The sequence below is a fragment of the Emydura macquarii genome, unplaced genomic scaffold, assembly GCF_026122565.2.
Source record: "Emydura macquarii macquarii isolate MOO-44397 ecotype Brisbane River unplaced genomic scaffold, CSIRO-AGI_Emac_v2 contig_2734, whole genome shotgun sequence".
NCBI lineage: Eukaryota > Metazoa > Chordata > Testudines > Chelidae > Emydura > Emydura macquarii.
In genome coordinates, this window is record NW_027132871.1 from 2,482,554 (window position 1) to 2,507,604 (window position 25,051).

The window sequence follows — 25,051 nt, forward strand, 5'->3', positions numbered from 1 at the left end:
TTCCATTCTGATAATGTTGAAATGGAACATTACAACATCAGTGAAACACTTTTTGTTTCTTTTATTTTCAAAATGAAAATTCAAGATGAAATTTCATCCAAATCAGCACGTTCCTGTTGAAATTTTCATTTTGATTACACAGCATTTCCCAGTGGAACATGATTCCATTGGAAATTTTTCAATCAGCTCTACTTTTAACTCATTCAATACAGAAGCTAGATTAGCCAGCATGTTGTCAGCTGGACTTTTCCTCAAGTCTTGGGATGCTTCAGGTCATTCCTCTTGCGGAGGTATGGGTCTGATAGCCAGATCATACCATTATCCTTCAAAAACCTCCTACTCAGAGGGGGCAATGAAAATGGTAAAGAGGTGCAATAGCAAAGAACAGAGCAAGGATTTCTGCCTCATGGAAAAGATAAACCTTACAGTTCAGGTGAATTTTTTCCACAGATGTCCATTTTGTAAGACATTATTCCAGTAGCAATAACTTTATTCCACACTATACACGACAGTTTTGTTCCTGAAATCTCTACGCACTTTGCACTAGTGCAAAGGTTATTTTCACTCTTCTGCAATATTAAAAAAGAGATTGTTGTGGCTGATTCTTGGGTCCACCCTTTCTGCATTCAGTGCAAGCTTTATGCCCCTCCTATGCTAAGGCCAGATAAGGCCCAGTTTGGCTTCTTGGTATAACTTCATAAATGCTCTACTTTGTGCCTGCATACCAATGGCTCTAAGAAGCCATTCCAGCAACCAAGGATAGCGAGGCACTTCCAGCAGACAGCACTCTAGACACCGCTTTTCCGCACCCACCACTCCTCGGCTAAAGGTAGGAAGGGAGTGGTTCTGAGGCCACAAATGGCTCTATGCTCATGAGACTCCTCAGCTGTCTGGTTAGGTCAGCTTGTATGGACCCCTCTGTCGTGCCAGGGAGACACAAAGGGGCCTGTGACAGAGTGCAGGGTTCAAATAGGTGAGCCTGTCCTCTGATCACTCAAGTAATAATTAGTTCCCCTTGAGAAAGCCGATGGGGTAATTAGTTGATCAGGCTGGCCACATAGATGGCTTAAGAAGCCAATTGCCCCATCAGCCAAGGCTGATAAAGTGGCAGGGGGGGGGGGAGAGAGGGAAGTTCAGGGCTAGCTGAGCCTGGCCACACAGAGGTGCAGAGTAGGGGGGGAGTTCCCCTCAGGCCCTTGTGAGAGGCCAAATGCTAGGTTAACATTGTGAATAGACTGTTGCACAGGGATTGTTGTGAAAAGGATGGAAGGAACTCAAAAGGACACAGTGAGGGCACCACCACAGGAGTTTGTACAGTTTCTGTGGGGAGAAGGCATCAGAGGAGCCACGCCCCATGGCAGGGCCATAAATGGATCCAAGAATCTGTCTTTAGGGAATGAAATTAAATAGATGGTTATACAAAAAATGTTTAAAGAACAACTTGAATATTCCTCTGTTGACACAGTACTAGATTTAACCAGCAGATGGTGGTGCTGCATATATCTTCTGCTCAAGAATTTTTCATAAATAACGAAGGAAAATGGAAAAGAAAATAGTAAGGTACAAACAGAGAAAATAAACTTTAATAATAATCATAGAGCCTCCAGAAATCTCCATTCCTGACTGAAAACTTTGTTGCTTTTTTATTTTATTTCAATGTCCTGCTGTTGTCCTTTCTTTTCATAGTCATATGTCCAGGAATGGAATTAACCAAGATCAGCCCAGTCCCAGCATTTATTTATCTCGACTGACTTGTTTAGTGGGTTTTAACTTCTTTTCATGGCCAAGGTTAATGTGTTTTCCATTCACAGCTGGTGTGAAGAAAGCAGCGGGGAGCTCTGAAGCTAATGAACACAAACACTGTCACATGGTCATCAGCTCCGAAGGACCCAATAATTACAGATATTCCATAGCACTCCCAAATTTGGAAATGTTTGCTCATTTATTATGCAGTTTCTCTCATTAAATTGCATTATGCCAAACATTTTGCCTAAGGTATCTTGTATTTCCAGTGTTCATCAGCCATTTACAACAGATTATAGGTGCTAGAACAGCCTAAAATGGATCACCCATTCTTATCAAAATTACAGATAATTACCAATGAGAGAATCAAGTCTGCAGAGTGTTCAGCAAGAATACTTCCAAAAGCTAACGTTCTCCAGAAACGTTCACTGCTCTAATGAAATAATTACTGGTGGGATTAGCTTTTCTTAAGGTATTTTTTATGATTTTGATGATGATGATGAATGTTTGAGATCTCACCTTGGGAGCTCATGGGGGAAGGGGAAGTGGGAATTGAGGACTGAATGAGTCTATAACATTCAGGCCTTCCTGACAAGTGAGTGTTCTGCAGAGAGGAATCGGGGGTGGATGGACATATGGCTACCACCTTGTTCACTCTAGGTTGGATCTCTATGGTGCTGAATGGATGGTTGCGGGATGTGTAATTTAATTGGCCTTTTTAGGATGGAACAGTTCCATAGGGTTGAGGATGAGGTAAGAATTTTATAGAAAGGCTTGGAGGCTTAGTGTTGGGGGATTGGATGGTGTGACTCTGGCTTCATTTGTGGACTACTTGGAAGTCTCTCTTCAGGTAGCCAGTTGCTACAGCTTCATTCGCTCAATGGCCACTTTTGGGTGGCTGCCATGAATTGAGGATTTGGCAGTCCTAGACAGCGATAGGATGTTAATGTTTTATCTTCTTAATCCCTATCATGATGGGCATGGAAGTAGGCAATCAGGGAGTAGGAAGTGGGCATATTATATTGTTTAATATCAGTCCCACTGGCCATGCCTGAAGTCCTGTTTTGGGAGCATGGGATGCTGGTGGATTGAGACTGTGATCTTCATCTCAAGCAAGCAAGTGTTGTGGTGGTGTAACTATGCTGATGACACCTACAATTTGAAGTATGAAAACTTCCATAGTGTCTTCTATTGCTAGTCTTCTGTCTATGCAGACTTTCTGTCTCTTCTGATTCTTAAGCTGCATGGGAGTGACTTATCTAGTATCTAATGGATGATGGCCGAGTCCCAAATCAAGTAAAATTGAAATGATGTTTGTAGGATGAGAGAAACAACTGGAGGAAATGGTGGAAATCATGTCAGCATCTCTCATGAATACAGCATCATTTCGCACAAAGCTTCACAGTTTGGAGATCCTTGGCTGCTGTTGGATTCCTAGACAGCAGCAGTAGTTAAGATCTATCATCTGCATTTGAGAAGAAAGTTTCTTCCTTTCCATCTGGATGCAGACATGCCATAGTTATGCACACACTTCGGGTGTATCTGCACTGCACCTGGGAGCGTACCCAAGCTAGCGCACTAAACTTAGCAGTGTGGATGTTGCAGCATGGACAGTGGCTTGGGCTAGCCCTCCAAGTACAAGCCTGCCCAACCCTTGGGGTCCATACTCATGCTGCCTCCGGTGCCGCAACATCCACACAGATATATTTAGATTTAGTCTGAGCAGAGAGAATGGCTTTCTACTCAGGCTGGGAGGCACCCTTCTAGCTGCAGTCTACAGATATCTTTTCAGGTGAGACTCTTGTGATGAGGTCTGTCTGTGGCTACTTTACCAAACCATTCAGAAACTGCAGCCAATGCAATGGAGGACTCATTAACGAGGGTTTCGGTGAGAGAGAAAGAGAAAGCACACATTACTTCTGTGCTCCACGGTCAGCACAGGCTATTCCCTGATTTCAGGGCAAAGCTTAAGCTTTTAAAGCCTATCTTGACCTTTAGAGCCCTAAATGGCTTGGGTCCTGGCTATCTGAGAAGTTGCCTTTCTTCTTGTCTTCTGCTGCAGCAGCTGAGGTCACCTGAGTCACTGGAGCTAGCAACCCCCTCCTGGTATCAATGGCGTTCTTGGTTCTAGAATTTGCTTCCCATCTTTGTTTGCCAGAGCCCGGATTTGGTGACCTGGAGACATAGTAAGACCTCATTTGTTCTTCCAGGCTTCTCCTGGGAAAGGAAGGGTTGGTTGCTGAGGTCTGAGTTCAGAGATATAATCGGGGTAGTGGGAAGATATCCCAGCTAGTCTGTGGTTTTTTTTTTAAAATGGTATATGAGTGCAGGCCTGGTAGGATGCCCTGTTTGTAATATTTTATTTACACCGTTCTTTGTAAGTAAGGCAAATGTATCAGTCAAATCTTCTCTTTTTGGTAGTTTCCTTTCCACACATTTTCTGTCTTTGATCTCATCTTTCCATTCATTTATGTTCTTATCTAGTTGTTTCCTGAATTATTAAAGCACCTGGCTTCACTGCACCTATTGATGGCTCATTTCATGTGTTTATTACTGTACTTGTCTGAAGCAGTTTCATTAAAAATCTGCTTTACAATTATCCTAGAATCCTAATTTCGGTTTGCAATGACCTTTAACAAGTCTGTAACAAGTGAAGGGTCATTCTTCTTCTTAGGTTTTATTAATCTTTTCCAATCATTTAAAAATAAGCAATTTAAGTCACTGCAGGGTTTTCCCTGTTTTCCATTAATAATAATGTAAGCCTAATTTTCTCCAGTTAATTTTTCATAACTTGAATCTTTAGTGCTTACTCATTTTAAAAAGCAATTATATCTGCCTACAGGGAGAACAGGTTTAATAAAACATCAGATACTGTACCTCCAAAGAGGTTCATTTGGAATATCAGCTATTTGACTATTTGCAGCACATGGTAGTCATTTAAGTAGCATTTTTGGTCCTCTGATGGTGCTTAACTCTCAGAGATGATTCACAGCTGTAAACCCCAAGTGGAGAGAGGTGCCTCCTATGAGAGATGGGGCATAGGCCCTGCCCGGCATTTCCTATTGTCTAGTTTAGGCGGCTCGCCACTCAGTATGCTAACTTTTGTGAATCCCATTCATAGGTGCCTACTGCTCCCTGTGCATTACATAGAGATCCTGGGTGCTTAACTCCAGGCTGTGAATGCTGCTAGATGGCAGGACACCTAAAAGTTAGATGGTGAACCATTGAGTCTGAAACTCCATTTTGGATCTAGCCATAATTGCCTAAGTTACTTTGAAAATGGGAGTTGGGTTCCTAAGTCAGTTAGGCACTTTTGAAAATGTTATCCCTGAGTTCTAGAGAAATGTGGCAATTTCTGAAGGATTCAGATTTCCTTGACACCTCTCATTGGTTGCAGGCCTGGGTATGCTACTGGGACTGCTCTTGTCTTGTTGACTGTAATTATCTCCTTTTTGTGATGGATACAGGCCGGGACTCTCTTGTGATTCTTTAGCTTCTTCATCAGCCGTTGACACCATTGTGACCGCAAGGTTTTTGTGGCTCACCTTCAGAATCTAGAAGAAGTTCTCAGAATTACTCCACAGTAGAGAGAGGTGTGAACCAGGATGTTTGGGCACATTGAGAAATGGATCCAAACTCTATATTTTAGGCTCCTCCCTGTTATTGAATAGTTTCATTCTTTCATTCAAGAGAAATACTAAGGGGGGAGGGTTTGGATAATTTCCCCTCTATCTTCTGTGGGGTTATATGCTGTCACCCCTCTTGCTCACCATGTATGTGAAGCAACATGGGAAAATAGTGGGATAATATGAGCTGTGTTTCCTTTAACACTACATCTCCTGTTCTGGGTCCTTGCTTTCTTGGCACCTGCCCAAGGTAGGGACTTTGATGAGGGCAAACTATCTGAAATTATAATCTAGATAGCATAAAATCATGATAGTTATTTGGGGGGTGGATCTGGACAGTATTGCAGGGATGATACTTGCTCCCACTATTGAGTGGGTGTGCTCATCCTTCATGAATGAGAGTCACAATTTAGATGTATTCAGTTGCTCTTGGAGGTCAGTGGTGAAAGAACATGAGAAAAAAAAAGGTGAGGCTCAGGAGAGAGCATGCATTTGTCCTACATTCATATTGAGGACATCAACGGGATAGCAAAACATTGGTAGGACATGTTCCCCTTATCCTCCTAAGTGTTTACAGAGAGAATCCCTGATGAATTTGATGTCCAGAATTGCCTTTTTTCCTTCATTTATGCTTTGCAAGACAGTGTTAGCTTTTTCTCTCAGACCTTACCACATGCACCCATGCCTTGTAGACTGTGGATTAGATTACTAGAATGTGATCTAAAATGAGCTGTGCTTGGAGATGACTCAGAAGCTGTAGCAGGTGCAGGGTACAGCATCCTGACTGTTCAGCAAAATTAACCATAGGGAGCATATTACAGCAGCGCCCCCAGACTACACTGGCTTCCTCTTTTCATCCAGGCGCAATGCAAGATACTGATTATAATGTTTAAAGCCTCACAAGTTTTAGGACTCTGTGGACTCTGTCTGGCATTCACAAAATGGTTGCAGTCAATTACAGAAAAATTGAAAATGTCAGAATTCAAGTTACCCGTGTAGCCTTAATACAGCCTTTTTGTGGGTAAAAAATAGTTTTCAATAACATGATCACATTATTTTTTCCTCAGGACCCCCTGCCTCATTCAGTGCACAAGATGGACAGTAAGAGAACATTTATTCAATGTTTTGTTTTTATCATCCCTGTTCAAGGTGTGAGACCAAGACTTACATACAGCATTCTCTTGAAACCCTGCTCTGAAGACAGATTTATTAATTTCCTCCTTGGCTCTAGTCACCACCTGTGAAATGTTTGGTTTAACTGACGTGTGGAGCATCACAAAGGAACTCTGGCAGAGGCAGGGATAGAATTCAGATCTACAGGGCAGCATTCAACTGTTTAGCCTGTCCTTTCTATTCCTGCAATCCTCTGCTACATTTACTAGACACCTTCCAACTCTGCAACCATAGGCCACGTGTGGAGGGGTATGCTTGCGGGGTCAAGTGCCTCCCCAGATTTCTGCTTAGCCTGTCCCCAGTAGCTGGGCCCGGGCAGGGAGCAGAGGGGGTGGACCACCACCACCTCCCCAGCCGGGCTTTCTCTCAGGCAGCTGCTGCCCTGCACAGAGGCAGTGATCTGGAGTGGCCAACCTCAGCCCGCATGAGAAGCGGCTCCATCCTGCCCCTTCCATTCGCTGCACAGGCCCAGCTGCCAGGGAGAGCAGCCAAGTGAGCCGGAACCCTGCCGGCGGGAGGCGCAGCAGGAGAAGGACAGAGCCCCCACTGTAACTCTGGTGGGGTGGGGAGAGCATGGAGGTCCCTGGCCTGGGTGCAGAGTGGGGGGTTACTGGGGAAGGCACCAGGAACAGGTTCCCTGGCCTCTACTTAGCTGGAGGTAGGGTCATTGCCAGCGCCTCACGCCTCCCCTGCTGAGATGTCTGCAAGCTCTGGGGAGACACTGGTGCTGTGAGTCTCCTTGGGCCAGGGCTGGTCCCTGCAAGACCCAGAGGCGTGTGCTCCCTGCTACTGTGGCCCCAGTCCCCCAGGAGCTGGAGGGTTTGGCTGACCTGTCCCAGGGACATGGGTCTGGAAGTTCTTCCCAGAGGCGACACATGGGGTGGTCCCCTCTTGGTATTGCCTCCCCCCCCCCAGTATCAGGAGGCACGAGTTGTCTATTTCTACAACGAATGAAGCAGGGATCCTATCGTCAACCACCACCTCTTCTACACAACCCTGATAGATTTTCAGATCATAGTCATCCTGCGCACTGAATGAAGCATGGGCCCTGTGGAAAGAAGCAGTATATGTTAATGTAATTAAAGATTGCATCATAATGCAGACACACAAGGGTGTCAAATTAAGGTTGTATGGGCAACCTTTTTTCTGGCATTTCCTAACTTCTGAGTGTTTGACTTGGCAGCCTTAATAATGAGGAGTGGTGGGACAGAGAGATTAAGGTTAAAAGTATTCACTTATTCTCTGTCCCCAGTTTGAGATGGCTATGGCCTGATTTCTCAGCATGTCTAGCATTATATGGCATTCTGTTAATAATGTTCTTTTAACATTGTTTTTGTCTGTAATTTGCTGGATTTTTATAAAAAGTAAATTGAAAAAAATTAGAAATTCAGTCTCATGACATGGTTTGTCAGGATTGGAACCTTTAAATTCACTGCGCATATCTCGGTCACTTATACTAACAGGGTAGCTGATAGCAGTAGTAGGTTGTTATCCTCTTTGTGGATCAGAATGAGAGGCGACAAAACACACTTTGTTAATAGGTTTCACACATAGTTGCTGACAGCATTGAGGTGGTGAAACTCAGGAATCTTGGATTCCCTTCCAGGTTCTGGAAGGGAGAGTGCTCTATTGGGTACAAACTCTGCTGCCCTTCTCCCACACCCACAAGCCTGCCGTGGGTTCCTTTCTTCCCCTCCTGGCTGTACCTCTCTGTCCCAGTTTCATTGCCCACCCATTCTTAGTCCTCAGGCATTGTTCTCCCTGCTGAGCAACTTATCAGATCTCAGTCTCCCCCTATCAAACCTACTACCTCTGCCACTCCTACCATGTTTATCTCTTGCTCTTCTTCATTAAAGTCTGCATTCCTCTGCCTTGCTGTGGGGGAGTCAGCACAGAGAACATTAACAGCACAGGAGAGAGAGGCGCCTTTCTCTCAGTTCATGTACCCAGCACCTCAGAGGCTGCTGGCAGTGACGAGGAGCAATTACAGGAAAAATTTTGCTCAGTTCCCGAAGCCCTGGGCTGGAGCATACTTGGAACAGATATAATCTTCAGAGAATTTAGTTGCCAAACTCTAAGAAGTCTCTACAGCGCATAAATGAACAGACACTTTTCAAAGTCTTATAGCTTTTCCAATCACTGGCAGTCTTCAATGGGAAAAGCAAAAGGCACATCCTGATGCCAGGACAACCTCCTTGCCAAATTTCAAGTTCTTGCTTCAATGCCTGGAAGCACTAGAGCTTCTCAGTGAAATAGCTCTGTGAACCTTTTTAACAGGGACAAAACAACATATTTTCCCCTAATCTTGTGCTCAGAAATGGCTGAACCATTTTTATGAAACTTTCTCCCCCAAAATTGAACTTGATGCAGACAACTGACATGGAAAATTTTAGCCCTAATGGTTTAAATCTGGCAATGTTATGAGCAGTTGAAGATAGGGTCTGATAATGGGAAGTATTGGACCTTAATGATAGGTGGAGCTGGTAGCACTGCCTACGAGTTATGTATATAAACTAACTGGGTAGTGTCTATGTGAACCTCTACTCTTGGACAAGAGAACTGTTCTCCCACATGTTGTATAGCAGTCTTGGACGTACAGCTTGTTTGTGTTTGTGTGAGAGAGAGAGAGAGAGAACACTGAGCTAAGAAAATACTTTGAAACATGTTTTAATCATTCAGTTTATGTGACGAATAATCATGGTCTATGTTCTTTCCAGATTTTGGATTTTGTTCTTAAAATCCATCTGAATAACTGAAGTTGTGTCAGAGTTTGACAACTCTAAAAAGAATATTAGAATAATATTACTTATCTCTTCCATAAATAAAAACAACTATTCAGGAAGGCGTACATCTTCTCACCTCTGAAGAAGGCTACATAGTCAAGGTAAATGCTAATCAATCCTGCCATTGATCTCTTAAGAGGTCACTTGTCTGAATTCTAAAAGGATCCATCAAATCATAATGAGCACTGAGTAGTATCTGAACCTATTCTTCATCAACATATTGCAAGAACAATTCGGCCAATCAATGCAGAGGCTGATTAATTCTAATGAATCTCCCCAAAGTTCTCAGTGATTCAGTGTAGTCACACTTATTAAACTAAAGAGATGGATTTGAGATGACTTTTCCTTTTCATAAGCTTTATCAATTACCCCTAACAATTAACTAAAATCAAATTCAAAACTTGCTATCCGAAGACTACCTCTAACACTAACATAGCCTTCCATACCTAACTATAAATGATCAAAGCACATCCTCAAACAAAATATCAGATCAAGATTAAATGACCAGATTAATAACAAATGAACATAAGGAGTTTAAGTGCTTATATACAAATGCTAGAAGTCTAAATTCTAAGATGTGTGGACTTGAACACCTCATATTAAATGAGGATATTGGTATAATAGGCATCCCAGAAACTTGGTGGAATGAGGATAATTAATGGGACACAATATCAGGGTATAAAATATATCAGAAGGGCAGAATAGGTTGTACTGGTAAGGGAATGGCACTGTATGTGAAAGAAAGCATAGAGTCAAATGAAATAATCTTAAATGTATCAAACTATGCCATAGAACCTCTATGGATAGTAATTTCATGCTTGAATAATAAGAATATGGCAGTAGGAATATACTACCAACCACCTGACCAGGATGGTGATAGTGACTGTGAAATGCTCAGGGAGATTAGAGCGGCTATAAAAATAAAACACTCAGTAATAAGGGGGGATTTCAACTATCCCCATATTGACTGGGTACATGTCACCTCTGGACAGCATTCAGAGATAAAGTTTCTTAACACCTTCTATGAGTACGGGAAACAACACAAAAATGAGGACGTTAAACAGAAATTAAAAGGTACAGAGACAAAACTGCAATTCCTGCAAACTGCATGGAAACTATTTAAACACACTATTTAAAGACACGAGTTATGTATATAAACTAACTGGGTAGTGTCTATGTGAACCTCTACTCTTGGACAAGAGAACACTTCTCCCACATGTTGTATAGCAGTGTTGGACACATGATAGAGGCCCAATTTAAAGGTATACTCCAAATTAAAAAACATAGTAAGTATACCAAAACAGTGCCACTGTGGCTAAACAACAAAGTAAAAGAAGCAGTTAAGGGAAAAAGGCATTCTTTAAAAAGTGGAAGTTAAATCCTATTGAGGATGTAACCCATCTGTGCCTAGGGTAGCCTATCTGAAAATGCCAAGGTCAGGCCAGTCAGCAAAAGGAGGGCAGATTCTCCCAGAACTGGTGGCTAACACAGAAATTAGATTCCCTGATCAGTTATAAACAGTGCTCCTGTTTTATCACACTGGTGATCAAGAAGCTATAACACTGCCCCCTTTTTTTCATGTCAGTTTCTGACTCTCAATCAGCCGTTCGGTCCAGTGAAGAGATAAGTTATTTAAAACTCTATTCCCTTTACCAAAATGTTCTCCTGATCCCCAAAGGGTCAACCACATTACCAGATTAACTTAAATTTGGATCTTACCCAAAATACCACACCACCAGACAATCCTTTAATAACTAAAATTAAAAGTTTATTATAAAAGGAAAGAAACAAACAAAAAGAGAGATGTTAAATGGTCAAAGTAATCAGATGCTGGGAATGGCTGATGAGATGATCACTTGATGATTACCTTTTCTATTCATTCCCTCTGAAACACCAGGCATTGTCCATTGCTGGAAGACAGGATATTGGGCTGGATGGACCATTGGTCTGACCCACATGGCCGTTCTTCGGTTCTTATATTCTGAAGCCTCCTTCCTGATCTGCTTCTATATGTTGTATGATCACACAGCAAATATCAACACAGTTTGTTAGATGTCTCTACGTTAAGTAATATCCACTATTAGGTGATTGTTTCTCAGGATTTTAAAAAAGGCTATATCAAGTCTATTAACATACCCAAAGAGGTCACGTGTTTATGTATATTTCAACATCATGGGGTGTGATTGCCCAAGATAGCTTTAATCTTATTCTTGTTCAATTTTTCTGCAGAGACCCCATGATCATTGATTGTCATTCCTTACCCTTTTTCAATGCTTCCACCAGATTTCTGGCTTCATCAAAAATTTCACTGACTGAATTTTCTACAAATTTCAGCACGAGTTTAGCTCATTTTTACTTTTATAAACACATTTACTGCATTAATCATGTTGTAATTTTGGAAGGTAATAATACTTTTAGCTGGCTAATTTACATAACATTTTTAGCTACATATAGGATGGGTCATATAATTCACTTTGCTAATATAAGAAACTTCCAGAGTGCAAAGCACATGGTACACAACCAGATGTGTCTACATTTGCACATGCAATCATAGCAATTTACATCTGCAGACACCATGCTAGCACAAGCAAATGGGTAGTTAGATGATTAAATACCTTCTTCTTCCTGTAGCTGCACTAATTCCAAAAAATAGAATTGTGTGAGAAACTCCAACCTGTATTTCTAAATTTGGTCCTTAAAGACAAATTTGCTCCAAGTCATTAGGGGGATCTGACAAATTAGTTAATTGAGTAAACTTTTTGGAATTCACAAACTCTTCCCTGAGGGCTTGACTATATGGTGGCTTAATGTACATTATGGGTGCATGATTTCTGTAGTGCACTAACATGTTGCACATTAATTTGTCCGTTTAGACTCTTCTGGTGCACACTAAAGGTTCCGTAGTGCTCTTTTCAGAATTTCAGAACTCAGTACTCAGCGCTATAGAAATCATACCCTGGTAGTGCACATTGCCCCACTGTGAAGACAAGCCCTGAGTTAGTGATGTTTGAACCACAAGTCATGTATGTGGCAATACAATTTAAGACAATTTCCAGAACACCGGGTAAGATTTCCAGAGGTAAGCAAAAGCCCAAGATCACTCGCAAAGATAAACTGTTCATCATGGGACTCTTAGTTGTAAGAACCTATTCATATTTTCCTGTTTGCCAGGTTTTTTACCTTTTCTATCTTAAGAAAAATGCAGCATGTCACTTGATAGCTGCCAGCCAGTGTCCACAAAGTCTATGACCGTAAAACTCATGGTTTCCCAGATTGAAAGTGAATTGGCACCATGCTCTAATAATTCTATAAATGCTCTGACAAAAGGGCCACAGTGCCGCTTCCATAGTTGGACTAGATCTGTTCAGAAATCGTTTGTAGTTAGTATCTCTGATATAGACTTTCTGGTTTAAGGTCAATCCAGTTTAGCTGTCAGATGCTATTTCGGCTGACTAGCAGTTAACATTTAGCTCATTCATAATAGTTTGTCCCCTTCCTGGCAATTCAAAAAGCAGCATAATGGCACAGAGGATCATAGAAGCCTTTGTGGGTTTAGAAAATGAATTAACCTTACTACTGATCATCCAAAAAACTATCTCACACTGCATATCCCAGTTTATGATAAGGTTGTTTCCTATTACGACTGTACCACTGCGTGACATTTTCCACCATTTATGCAGGCAAACTTGTTTCCCTCAGAGTTCTACATTACATCTTTTACACCTCATGGCATTTCACATATTCTTTTACAGTAATCGTATATTCCCCAATTATTGTGGCTTGATAAAATGTGTTTTTATTGTCTCAGTAATTATATACATATTTTTATCCTTTAGTTTTCATTTCTATCCATGAACATGGGGTGGCAGAGTTGTCTAGAAGTTGCAGATTTAAACTGAATCGGAGATCTGGGTTCTATTTCTGGTTTACCACTGATCATGCTGTGAGCCGGATACTCTTACTCACACTGAGTAGCGTTTTACTTGAGAAACTGTCCATTGGTTGTGTGACTTTGGACATGTCACTTTGCCTTAGTTCTGAATCTCTACACCTCAGCAACCCTGTATGTGAAAATTAGGATAACACTCACCTCTTTTAAACCCTCAGGGTAAGTCTACACTTCGAGATGGGGGAGGGGAGGTTGATTCCTAGCTGGAGGAGACATAGCTATGCTAGCGCTGATCACGCTAGAATGCTAAAAATGTGTAATCACTGTGGCACAAGCTGTGAAAGGGGCCAGCTGCCCCAAGTACATTCTTCTGAGATGATAGGCTTGTTCTTGGAGAGGCTAGTCACTTGTGCTGCCATGGCTACACTTCTACTTTTAACACACCAGCTCGATCAGAACTAGGACGGGTATGTCTCCTTGAGCTGGGCACTCCCCCAGCTCCAAGAGTAGACTTACTGAGACTCCAGGTAGTGATGGCTGAAGCCAAGCACTGATGTGAGAAGGAACTGAGCTGCCTTGGGATGTGTTGCTGGGATACTCATCCCAATGTTACTTGGCCCAGCTGATCAGCCTGCTCTCCCACTACACCCCATCCACCTTCATGTTGATGTTATTGGCGGCAGTGCTGGTACTCCACTTTTAAGGGCCGCAGGTGCACAAGTGGTTCCAGCACAGTGAGTAGCAGTGGAATAAGGCTTGAATGTTTCTTGACAGCCTTGGGATCTAAGTGATGGATGGAGTGAGTGCTAATGAGACAAGCCCAGATGGTGTCAAGGAGATATATTCAGAGCTTGAAATAGTCAATAGGTCTGTGACTCTTTGAGAAAGATATTCCACTTTTCTAATGTACATGTCACTATCACTGGGATTTGTGCACTATGAGCCTCTAAGATTGTGTCTACACTAGAGAACTGAACTGGTGGGGTAGAAGGACTAGAAATCATATTGTTGAGGGTTCAGTTTTTCCCGTGTCTACACTTACATGGTATTAAACCATTCCGTTGCCTTGCCGTCATGGTATCTCAGTTTCTCACATGGCTCCCTAAACAGATATTTTAAAAGGTCTACTGGGAGACCAGGAAAATATGGCAGAAGAGCTCAAATTCCATAAATGCCTGAGAGCCAATACTGTTTCCAAATAATTTTCTTAAAATGGAGGGTGGGAAGAGAGCTCAGAGTTTGCTCTTTGCACAGTAAGAAAGGTTTCTGCTGGAACTTTAGAAAAGCTGTTGTAAAGTGAAACTACGGTAATTCAAGGTGGAAAAGATCTATTAGATAATCTTCTTTACCCCCTGCCAATTCAAGTGCTCCTATGCATTTTTTTTTAGTGCTCTGCCCAGACTAATTTAAAATATGTCAAGCTATGGGGCTTTTATTACTTGCCCTTGGAGACTATTGTGCAGTTTAATAGAGCTCAGCATTAGGAAGCTTTCTCTAATACTCAGCCTGTTTCTTTTCTTAATCTCATCCCGTTATTCCTAGTTATACTTTCCTCCCCAGTTTAAGCTCATTTACGCTGAATGTGAAAGCTGGGTCTACAAGCTCACTGCAGGTGGATTTCTTCAAAGGGAAAGTAAGGCTTTGTGAAAGAACATGTCCAGAAAGTTGTGAGAGTAGAGCACTCTCACAAAAAACGACCTTGCTGTGTACACAGCAATGCTAAATTCTCAGAAAATGACCAATCACCATCCGTGTGTTTGAATGAGAGCATTAATACTGCATAATAACAATTCAAACTATTGAATGACAGTGTGCTACTCCGGAGGGCATGCACTCTGTGCCAGAAGAGGAACTGAAATGCAACACTTCATATTAATGCTTCTGAAAGTTGTGGAAGGTTTCAATTAGAACAGCTGGCATTCTAAGAAACTGAATGTTCCAACACCAGATAAGGTTCAGTGGGTAAGTACTGTTGCATGGAATGTTATGCAAGGTTGTACAAGCTTGGATAAATAGCTAATATCCTTGTTAAGATATGAAAATAATTGGAAGATAATCCTCTAGTGTTTCCACAGAGGCTTCAAAGGCTATATTACAATAAACACAAACACACACACACACACACATATATATATATATATATACACACATATATAATATATCAAATTAGCAGGTCATGAATTGACCAGCACTAAACTCTTTTTGCTATGGGCAATATGAAAAATGTATTAGCATGCATGCTTTCAGAGAGCTATAATAACTATTCAGACACATCTTTTCTTATCTCACCCATACACAGCTAACATTAATTTTGAGTATTTTTTAAAAATCGTTCATATGAGAATCACGCCACATAACCATTTAACATTCCAAAACAATCACTAGGCAAATAAAGACCCTATCTATGGGGCTACTGACTGGTGTACTTGGCAGCAGTCACCACACATGTACATTTCCCTGGGCCATCTAGCTCCTTCCAGATATATAAATCCTCTGTTTATATATAGATATATTATGGGCTATCTCTTCAGCTGGAGGAAACCAATTTACATTATCTAAGAATATGCATCTTAGTCTCTAAGGTTTATGACAATGATGAGAATATACAGCAAAGCATAGCAGGCACATTATCAGCACTGCTACCAGTGCATAGGGGTTCACCTTGCTACTGGTAGTAATAGTAAGATAAGACATCTACAAAGGGGCAACATTTTTATTTAATAAAATCCCAAAGCCTGCAAGATGCAATTCTTTAGCTTTGATGGACTCATTCAGTCAAAGAGTAAATAACTTGTCTTTCTCCTATAAATTATATGGTTGTCAATCATATCAGACTGTAAGTTTAAGTTCTCAAGACTGAATGATGTATGGGAATAAACAGCTTCCTCATTTGGAGTTAGGTCCCCATCTGTGATCAGACTAAGGGGTATGGGAGGGAAGCCACCTTTCCACTCTGCCAAACTTGGGGCTGTCTTGGCCGCCGGCATAAATAGAGCATCTTAAATTAATACCACTGGACAGCTGACTTAGGGAGCACTGCACCATCTGGGGATCATGGGAACAGATGCTTCAGCCTCAGTCTCTTAATTTATACTATATTTAGTTATAAATATTATTGTGGGATAATATAGGCTGTGCCCATGTTGCTCTTTGTGGCTACTACTTACCTTGACATTTCTTGGGTATTAATGGAACCAGTCTGATCGTGTATTTTCATATGCTCCCTTTTTAGGATAAATTTAACTACATCTCTAAGTATCCACCAATCAGTATATAATGAAGAGGACAGGTCCCTGATACAGAGCAATCCAGAGCACTTGGTAAGGTGGAGGCAAGCAAATGGTCCATCGATGGCTATTAGCCAGGATAGGCAGGGATTGCTGTTTGCCAGAGCCTGGGAATGAGAGGTTGGATGGATCACTTGATGATTACCTGTTCTATTCATTCCGCCTGAAGCATGTGACATTGGCCACTTTGAGAAGACAGGCTAATGGGCTAGATGGACCATTGGTCTGACCCAGTATGGCCGTTCTTATGTGTGATCACTGCTGGAATATTGTGGGAAATTCTGGTTCCCACAATTCAAGAAGAATGTTGATAAACTGGAAAGGGTTCAGTGAAGAGCCATTATAATGGTTAAAGCATTAGAAAATATGCCTTATGGTAGTAGAATTAGCTTAAAGAGAAAATTAAGGGGACAACTCACTCCTCCCCTTTTGTCCTTTACTAGATTTAGATGAAATCCTGTGGGTGAGAGTGAGTGGATTGCAAAAGGAGGCAAAGATTTGATACATGTCAGTAACTGTGAGGTTGGCAGGGTAAAGGTATGTATGTCAACAGGACATATTGAGGCATTACTGAAAGAGGGCAGAGTTAAGTTTGAATGGGCACCCTCAACTGTGCATTTCCTAGTTTTCAGAATGAGTTTTGCTCAACTCAGAATTCTGCAAGGAGATGACATACCACCAAGCAATCTTAACTGTGCATTAACATAGTTTTTTACCATCGAAAATAGATATATATTAATACCTTTAATTAAATTAAGAGCATATGAAATATGTTGCTAAATCTGTGTCTCAGGGAAATATGATAACTTGCCCTGTAGGAAAAGGAACCAATACACTTCTTGAGGAAAGAGCAATTGACAGGAAAAATGACCCGAGTGGCCTAGAGAGCCCCTTCTTCTGCTGGTTGTTAGCTGAAGTGGTATGCAAAAGAGTTTGTCTACCAAACAGCCATCCATGTTCAAAGAGTTTCTTTGGATTATTGCAAGTTAGCTGGAGGGGAGTTGAAAAGCTGTCAGGTAATGTGAGCTTCATTAAATACTGGATACAATGGCAAACTGTGTGGAAGAGAACACAGCACAGGTGTACTCTAAGATATTATAATAAATAAATATAATTGATCATGTCTAAAAAGCTAAATGGGTCTTAGTTCCCCTAAATATCAAAAGCCTATGCATCTGTAAATAAACGGGCATAAACCACTGGGAAAGCTTCACTAACACAGAAGTATATTCTTCTTTATATCAGACAATGTAATTGTAAGAGATATCTAATTAAACCAGTTTGTCAGTGGTTCTTAAGCTTTTTGAGTGAAAACTCCACTAGTTAAGACTAGGTAAAACGCATACCCCCTGCCCCACCCCACCCCTCACTGGTCATACGCCCATATAACCCCTATAAACACATATAATGATAATAATAATAATAACACTAAATTACATAAATAATCATAATGAATAATAAATTACTTTTACCTGAGTAAGAAGCTAAGCCTTCCCTGGCACAGCCACCACCGCACGCCCATGTAGCCCTGTCTCTTCCTGTCCCTGAGACTAAGGGTAATGGAGGCAAGCCCTGATGGGTTGGCCAGGGCTGTTCATCTCTGGCTGAGTGCCCTGCTGGTATGGGGCTGCTCCTTTGCTCCGGCCAGAGTGGAGCTCGGGTCTGCTGCTCCTTTGGGGGTGGCTGCTTCTTTGCTTCAGCCAGTGCAGAGCTCAAAGGGCTAAATGACCACAATATTACTGAAGCCTCATGGACCTCTGTAATCTTCGGTGCTGCCCCCAAGGGGGAACCATTGGTTTAGAGTCTTAGAATAGGTATGATGAATTCTGCTTAACTCTTAATTATCTCTATTTTCTACTTGAATAAAATTGGTCCTACCTTACTGAAGATCATTGTTATCTTGGGCCAAGTTCTGAGAACCATTCTCTGATGGAACAAAAAAAGTACTTCTGATTCTGCTGAGTCTGCACACCAACTGAGATCTGTAGCACTTGGCCAAAGGGGGATCCGAGCTAAAACTTAAGAGGGGTGGCGGACAAAGGAGACTTTAAATACGCATGGGAAATGGAAGAAATAGTTTAACATAAACTGACAAGGCAAGCAAAAGTGTGTTTTAAAAATCAAGTGGCTGGTACTTCTTACACATAATGGACTGGAATTCTGAGCTGACAGATGTGACAGACACAGCTTTAGGCTGTGAGAAGGAAATGAGCCTTTTCTGCCATACTTTAGGTAATACTTTTACAAATTGAAATGTAAGCTATGTGGACACTTAATAAGGTTATTCATTGTATTAGATTAGATGCATAGATCTTTAAACCCAGAAAGGGAACACTGTGCTCCTTTAATCTGATCTCCTTCACAACACAGCCCATAGCGTATACACAATAATTCCTGCATCAAGAAGCATCTTGACTTCTGACTGAACTAGAGCATATACTTTAGACAAACACTCAGACTTCAAGTGATGGAGAATCCATCCTGTCCCTAGATGAATTGTTCCAACAGTTAATTACCTTGACTGTTAAAAATGTGTATTTTATTTCTAGTCTGAAATTGTCTAGCTTCATCTTCCAGAAGTACTTATCCAAAACATCTGCCCGAGCTATCCCCCCGCCCCCATCCCATAACCTCCAAGTCACTTATGGCTTTGTCCCTGTCTTCCCCTACTTTCTGGTGTCTCTGCTTTTGTTGGTTGCTGGCAAGAGAAGTAGCTGCTGCTGTTTGCTCCTCACCTGGGTGCGAGGCTGCTGCCCCATTTGTGCTGTTCCTGCTGTTTCAGGGACTTAGGCAAAGAGATAAGGAGGCATTTGATTTCACAAGACCTACCAGCCTCTCCTCTTACTCTCTAGCAGCTGTGAAATTTTCTGCAGTGATAGTGGGGACTTCGCCGATCTCCACAGTTCTGCTAGAACTATGCTCCCCTCCCATGTCCCCTCCTGTTTCTCTGCTGTCCCACTCCCTGCAGCCCAAATGGAGGTGGTATAAATGTATCCCTTGGAGTCTGACTTTTAATTGTGGACTTTTGGGAGCAGGAAACACCCACACTCATAATCCACACAAAATGAGTGTTTGATCTACTGAACCATGTAGATAATAATAAGAGGCAATGAATGCAAATATTATTTAATAGGCTGTAGATCACTATCTTCCAAATGGAAATCGCTTTGCAGAATGTTAAAGATGGGAAGGGAAATATTAAAAAATCAGCAAACTCACAAAGGTAAAGTTTCCTACATAGGTTTATTTATGCCCCCTTTTTAACTACCTGATCATACTATTTTAAAATCAGGACCTCTACCTCACACAATGTACAAATTAAACAGCATGTATCGAAGGAGGAAGCTATTCAACAGCAATAGATTTTTATCCTCATGGTTACTGTTTATCATCAGTGAGAATGAGGCAGGGGTTCTCCCAAACGCCTGATTCATTTACTGTCTAACCTGAGCAAGGAGGCAGGAGTCTTGTAGAAAACAAAAGTATCCTAATGAAGACTATCATAATGCATATACACAAAGTCACACTGGGAACCTTAATCTTCAGTCGTCTTAGTTTTTCATTTTGCAACTTCAGTGCTAGACTATGGCTTTTACACCATCCACTACACAGGGTAGTGGCTTATTAGGGTTGCATTTGCCTGCAGAAATGGTGGTAGTGGCAGGGAGGCAAGGAAAGAGGAATTTATTCCTTTCTTTTCCCAGTTAAGCCAAAGCACACTCAAATCCACAGCGGGAGGAAGCATTACTTGATAAATATATTTGTTACCTGTAGTTTATGAACAAAGCATAAACACTGCTAGTACAGATACACCTGCACACCATTTTCGCAAATAGCCAAGCAAGTTAGTAAGGCTATATAGTTTGTAATAGCGTGGGTGTGTGGAACTTGTCTTTCCCCAGGAAGCCTTTTTTGTAAATGCTGGATGTTTAGGGTAAACCAGTCCATCCTGAAAAGAAACAATTTATACCATTTTTAACATTCCAATGATGTAATTTCTGTCAGGTTTTGTTTGTTTGTTTGTTTCATGGTTTTTTTAAAGCAGAATCCATATACAGGGGTGAACTACATCCAAAGCAGAAACATTACTCCAACTTCTTAAATTGGAGAAGGAATTTTAACAGTCACCTATTGATAGTCCAAGATATCTCTCAAACACATTGTTATATCATCATTATTGCCATTGTTTGTGATGGTGTGCCCTTATCAATAATTGTCAGCCAATATGCAAGTTTACATGCTTGCTTTATTGTGTGCATGAATTCCTTTGCATGTTAGTCAGACACTCTTGACATAACATTTCTAAGGTAAAATGGCACTTCTCAAACTGATAATCTCTTCTAACAAAATCCTGAAGCATGCAGGCACCAAGCAGGTACATGTTGTGTAACTTGCTTAAAGATTAAAATATATTTCATCTGTTTTCTAAGTGCTGATTGCTTTGTGACACACCACACCACTCTATGCAACATCAGTCACATCTTTCCACCTCATCTGACATGCCCACCTCACCAGGGAGATAGATCACAGCTGATTTTACAGTTTGTGCGACCCTGGAAACGTGAGGAAAGCACTGGCTTTCTGAATTTTCAAGCAGAGAAATTGCCTCCAAACAGATTTGCCTTCAGCATCTAACTCTTTGCAGGCTTAGAAACAAGGTTTGGCCGCTTCTTTGGCTTTTAATTTTTACTGGGAATTCATATTTGGAGGATCTTTTTATATTTTCAGTAAGAGATAGGGACATCCCTAGCTTTCTATTCTTTCAGAGGATATGTTCCATGGATTATGACACATCTTTACTTCCTAGTAACTTTGCCCTCAGAAAATAAAGCAAACGTCACAACACATTTCCTCCTTTCCTACTCCAGAGAGATGAGGGGTCAGACTAGTAGAGAGTTTGCCTTGTGCTAAAATAGCATTAAGCAGCAGGGATGTATTACAGGGCCGCCTGAGAACAGACTGCAAAGCTGCAAGCAGCTTTTTACTATACCTTCATGAAATGTCACGACGCAAAACATTATTTTGCAGTGAAGCACAAGAAAAATGAATGAAGAGAGACTAAAATACTATGTTTGATTTTATTTTGTACTTCGATTCAGAATCCTGTTATATCTTTTTCTGGTCTACGTAGACACTGGCAGTGAGCCTGTACTTCGTTAAACGTTGCTTGTTAGATAATATATTTTATTGGATAGCCTTCATTCAAACTGTGCCAATTTTGTGTTCCCTCTCATTCTATTCTCAATTCGCCTCATGAAACCCGCAAGTAGTTTGACATATTTAGCTGTCTCAGCTTAACAGAGCATGAGGGGTGGATAAGCATGTGTGTAAAAGGTCAGGAATAGGGTGCATTGGCAGAGCTGGCTATTAATCATTCACAAGCAATAATTCACTCACAGATGTAAGAAAATAACTAGAAACCATTCCTCATGCTTTCTACACTGAATGCCAATTTTCTGTGTGCAAAGCCTCTCAGTCTGCATTCACATATTCAAAATTCTCTGGGCACTGAAATCTGTGCTTACTCCATACACGATTGGTTGCAATTTATTTGGTCCCTGGGATTCTTTCTTCAGGGTAGGCCCCTGGGGCCTGATTCTCCTCTCCCTTGCTCTGGTTTAAATCAGGAGGAACTCCACTGACATCAATAGAGTTACACCTAAGTAAAATCTGTGAAAGGAAGAGAATTAGACCCTGAAATTCTACAGGTCTTATGGGAATCAACTACCTTTTGATGTTTATTTTTTTCTTTGAAATGACAGAGTATATATATATATATATATCCTTGTAGTGTTCGGTATTTTTATCTCGGTGGCGGAATGGAGCACACTGGCAAAAGGATGTCAAAAGTGCTTATTTATTACATAAGATAGCATAAAAAAGACAGGAGCAGGAGTCCTTTACCATATAGGAACTGCAGCTCCGGCACAAGTCTTAAGGTGGAAAGTACAATGAAAGTACAATTAACCACAAGGATGACAACAGATAGCAATGAAAGACAATTAACCACAATGGCAAGGATATAAAGTAGCAACTTATAGGCACAGGACTTATTATTATCATGAGCTGAGCAACCGCAGCAGCAGCTGCAGTTAGTGAACAGAGAAGTGAACCTTAAGCAAGGAAGAGACCTGCCAAGAGGATACCTATAGCAATATACTCCTGCGGGCCCATCGATGTAAGAAAGCTAGCCTCATTTAAGCGTGTGCAGGGACGCTTATCACCAAGAACGAAGGAGACCCATACTTCGTTCTGATAAGCGGGTGACGTACGGGAACCGCCCTGGCCGAGGCATCCGCTGTGGCTTCCACGGAGTCTCCGCTTGGGGAGGCTCTCGGGGGACTGATATACCCTTTTCCCCCCTCACCTTGCAGCAAGCCTTACCCATTAATGCATGACGTATATCTCAATCCCAGTAGGGATTGGGCCTTAACACTTAGTTGCTATTAGTCTATTGGTAGTTAGCTAGGGACCTTCTGGAATAAGGTGACGTTAGTTGTTTACTTCAAAGAGAACTCAGCCATAGTCTTACTTCTCCTTTATTATTACTAAAATAGGGACCTTTTAGCTTATCAAGCATTAGCAAATGTCTGTGGTCGTCTCAGGATGCTCCAGATCCCAAGGCACTTCCTCCTCTGGCCTAAGGTCGGGCAGAGGGCAGCGTCTGGGTTTTGCTCCTGAGAGGTCTTAACTCTTGCTTTTCTGGCTTAGCATTGCTTTTAGGGCCTTGCTCTTGTCAAACTATACTGATTTCGCGTTACAAAGTCTTGCGCGCCCTAACAATCCTTCTTAGACAACTTTACTAAGTATATCTGCATGAAAACGTAGGCTTCGTTTACACTGGCAAGGATTAGATGACATGGTGGAAAATTTTCCTGTATTCTTTCTACAGTAGCACCAGTAGAGTGCTATTCACTGAGAATAATAATTAGAGTCCTGTAGAAGTGCTACAGGACTCTCCTTGTTTTTGCTCTATACAGACTAACAAGGCTACCCCTCTGGAACTGAGAATAATGAGTCAGACAATTTCCACTATAGCTATAGCCAAAACCAGCCTCATTCTCCTCTCATATAAGTTTTACACTGGTGTAACTCCTGCTTCTCACCAGTGCAAGTGAAAGGAGGATGAGGCCCAAGATTTGTTTCAGAGTTCATCTGCTCTAACTCACTATTTCTTACATGAAGTAATAATTAAGATTAGAAGGAGCCAAAATGGTATTGTAATGAAAGGCACTGAAACTTTCATTTCCAATACTTAACGCTCTTGGCATTAACTGTCTTCTGTAATCTTTTGCATTTTGAATTTCATAATAAAGCTGAAGTATGTGGCGCAACTTCAGTTTCTTTTCATTATTTTTTTTGTGCTTTATTGCAAATGTTTACTTTTCTGAAATTTCACAAAAATTAAAAGGATTTTGGAATTATGCAAAACCAATCAGTGAAAAGTACTGCACAGATTAACCTGAGCAAATATTTTCCCTTGCTAAAATGTTACCTGTATGTCTTGTATTCTATACTACATCAAAACAGATAATCAGTCTCTGCATATTAGAGGTTTTCTAACCTTTATTTTTTGTTACAGATGTGTGTGTGCTTTACCATTTCTAGAACCTAATAGACTTTAGTGAGTTCTGTTGATAATTTGCAGGAAAGACATGTAATGCTTGCTATTGAAGTAATAGTTCAGAACTTCTGGCTATGAAATTTGTGCCTGATTTCACACTGATAAAAGGTTGATTCCCTCTTGGCAAAAAGTATACTCAATAAAAATCAATAAAATAAGTAAAAAAAGATTACAGAACCCTCATCATTCTGGAAAGGAACAATTGGGGGAGTGTCTTGTGATGGATACATTATCATAAGAGGGAAACAATTATCAATAAGCAAACCTCATACTTACAGGAGTCCATCCCCTCTCTTTGGGCTTGATCCAAAGTACACGGAAATCAAAGGTAATCTTTCAGTAGGTCATGGAACAGACCCGTAAAGAGCAGGAAGTGCAGGGAAAGCTCTCTCTCTCTCTCTCTCTCTTTTTAAAATTGAAAATATAAGATCCTCCAAGCACAAATCCACATGAAAACTAAAAGCTGAACAAGTGGGCATGCCCAATTTTAAAGCCTGTGAAGATTTTGACACTGAAGACCCAATCCATATCTATTCTCAGGTAATTTCTCTGCTTGAAATTTCAGGAACACAGTGTTTTTTCCATGTTTCCAGGGTAGTGCACTTCAGCTGTGAAATCAGCTTTCATGCATCTCCCTGGCAGGGTGGCATGTTAGATGAGGTGAAGAGGTGTGACTGATGTTGCCTAAAGTGGTGTGGTGTGTCACAAAGCAATCAGCACCTAGGACTTTGATGAAACATTTTATTCTTTAAGCAACAGTTACACAACGTTTACCTACTTGATGCTAACATGCTTCATTTAGTGTTACATGGCTGACAAACAAGAGACTTTTTCAACTTGAGAAGTGCCATATTACCTTAGAAATGCTTTGTCAAGGGTAGTTGACTAACATATGGATGAACTCATACACACAATAAGGCAAGCAC

General features: G+C 41.2%; 1 long non-coding RNA gene across 1 annotated transcript in view; it reads right to left on the bottom strand.

Annotated features, from left to right (window-relative positions):
- LOC137165026 (uncharacterized) overlaps positions 1 to 25,051 on the bottom strand; it is a 75,728-nt gene that overhangs the window by 4,281 nt on the left and 46,396 nt on the right. The window contains exon 2 of the long non-coding RNA XR_010923269.1: positions 11,193 to 11,331. This is a non-coding gene — a long non-coding RNA (uncharacterized lncRNA). The remainder of the gene's footprint in view (positions 1 to 11,192; positions 11,332 to 25,051) is intronic.